Consider the following 2,812-nt stretch of genomic DNA (forward strand, 5'->3'; position numbering starts at 1 on the left):
TCATACTGATATATTGAGTTAAATTTTCCCATGTTCAGGAAAATGTGACTAGACATCATTCTTCATTTATACTTCTTCTTTAATGGACAGTTTACTTGTGATGCTCCAGTGTTTTCTAAAGTGACATTCTCAGACCAAGTTGCAAGAACTGACCAGAGAGAAAGCTAAATGACACTGCAGGGAATTCTAAATGTTTGGAACTGTTTGGATTTGTAAATTAGGGATGAAGGGAGGGCCAGGGGATTCAAAAGATTTAGAACAGAGCTCATGAAATGTTATAGACTTACGTTTACATTGTTAAAGAATACAGAAAGATTTTGGGGTTTTCTCATTCTTAATTTCATCCTATGCATGTCTATGTTTAGACTCAATAAAAGCACTTAGCAATGCCAAAAAAAATTACTCAGTGTTTTGATGTATTGCCTAAAACTAGAGTAATACTTTAACAAACATAGCCCATCCATAGCCTTTAGATATAGATACACTGTTGCAGGCCCTGAAATAAAGGAAAATGGGAAGAAATAAGGCAACTATCTTTCTCTACTCAAGGTGACAAAGAATTGTTAGAGGTAGATGGTATGTATTGCAGAACTCAGGCTACAAAGACGACTTCTTTAGAAAAAATGGTAACCATATTTCCAGGTTTTCCCCCTCCACACATTTGAGTTAATGCATTCTAGAAAGAGTGAGCTACAAACCTAGGAGTCATCAGCAAACTCCATCCCTGACTTCCAGTTCAACAAGAACCATAAGTAGGTGGACAGGTGTGCGGTAGAGTGGCAGCCTTGTCACATCATCATGCTCTGCTTGTCTAGTTGTTGATCCAGCCAGAGGTTGCAACCCAATAAGGAATAAAGGACAACTTCATTCCAACCTGTCTACAAGTTCCCAACTTCACTTATAATCTGGTATTAAAAGGGAATTAACTTTGGAGTAAAATCCTTCATGGATGGTTTTAACTATATTATTTGCACATTATTTTGTACTTTATCCCTTAATATTTGTATCTGCATAGGATAGTAGCTGTATGGAGTTTTTATGAAGATGAAGTGGGCAAATACATGAAAGCTCACTGCCCACACCCTGATCAGGAAATACTGTCAGTAGTTTGGGTTTTCCATTGGTCCTAGGCTTTGAACTCAGGGTGAGCTGGGCACTGTTCCTGAACTTTTCTGGCCCATGGCTAGTGCTCCACAACTTTATTCCCAGCTTTTTGGTAGTTTACTGAAGAGACTCATAGACCTTCCTTCCTGAACTGACTTCACACCAGAATCCTCAGTTCTTAGCCTCTTGAGTAGCTAGAATTAAAGGCATGAGCCATTAATCTATGTATTTCCTGCAGTCTGCCTCTGCACCCTCTTTTAATTTTCCTCTCACTGTCTAGCTCATTTACTGTCTTTCATTCCTGGCCCTTTGGCTTCTCTAAATGGCATTTCTGTGGAGAAATTGGGATTCTTTGCTGTGCTTTTTATGAATAGCCACCAGAGGCCGACATAATAAGATGCAGTGCTACTCACCTAATCACACTAGACATGCAAAGTATCTCCTACTAGGTACCTGTGTGAAATCAGCCATTCAAAAATGAAGAGACCTTAGCCAGCTCCTCCACAGCTCCTTATTTTAAAAACGGAATGCTGAACATTTAAACACATTCGAGCAAGTAGGAAACTGACATGTCCAATTTGTGTAACTACTTGATTTTATATATATCTATATATATTATATTTTTATGTATTAAGCAAGTAATAATGTTTTAAGTGCTATTTCTAATTGTTTTTGGCCAAGACTAGTTCTTTGCCACATGAGCCACAGCTCCACTTCCAGCTTTTGGGTGGTTACTGGGAGATAAGAGTTTCACAGACTTTCGGGCCCAGGCTAGCTTCACACTGATTGTCTGATCTCAGCCTCTTGAGTAGCTAGAATTAGAGGCTGAGCCACTGGTGCCTGGCAAAAGTGTGTGTGTGTGTGTGTGTGTGTGTGTGCATGTATGGATTGTGTGTGTGTTCGTATACATGCATGTGTATGTGCATGTGTGTGTGCACCCACACACACCCCTATTCTGGTTCTTGAAGTCAAGGCCCTTTCCTTTCACTTGGACTTTTTACTCCAAACTGTCACTTTACCACTTGAGCTATATTTCCACTTCCAGCTTTTGCTGGTAAAATAAAAATGAGAATCTTTTCTGTTTGTCTGCCGGTGTTGTTTTTGGTCAGAGATCCTGAGGTCTCAGCCACTATTACCCAGCATTAACCTAACACTTTATATTTATGGGACAACCCAAGTACTGAATTTAACTGAGACTAATGGTTATGTGGGGATATTGAGAGCTACAGAAACATGGGAAGGAGAGTTTTCTGTTGCGGTTGTTCATATTTGTTTCAGAAAAAAGACCTGTAACTCTAACGTGTGTTGTGCTGTTCAGAGAAAAGAGAAAGCTTGAGAAACTAATTGTAGAGAATGGGAGACTGAATGAGCTAAAGAAATAGAGTGGCATTGAGATGACTAAAATGGTCTTAAGAACTCATCTGAAGTTGATGCTCATGAAGGTAAAATGGACATTTTTCCTTGCTTGGTGGGTTTTTCAGCAGAACTAACCTACCTTTGTGCAGGGGGAAATCACAGGTGTTGAGGATCAGTGATTGGTCAGTACAGTTGGGAGCAATAGACAATGTCAAAATGTTCATTAAGATTATCAGCCTGGTATGGTTGTACACAACTGTCATGCCAGTATTTCAGAGGTTGAGACAGGGAAGTTCATGAACTTGGGACCAGCCTGGTCTATGTAGTGAAACTCTGTCTTAGCAAGCAGGCA

The sequence above is a fragment of the Dipodomys ordii genome, unplaced genomic scaffold (genome assembly GCF_000151885.1).
Source record: "Dipodomys ordii isolate 6190 unplaced genomic scaffold, Dord_2.0 Scaffold170, whole genome shotgun sequence".
NCBI lineage: Eukaryota > Metazoa > Chordata > Mammalia > Rodentia > Heteromyidae > Dipodomys > Dipodomys ordii.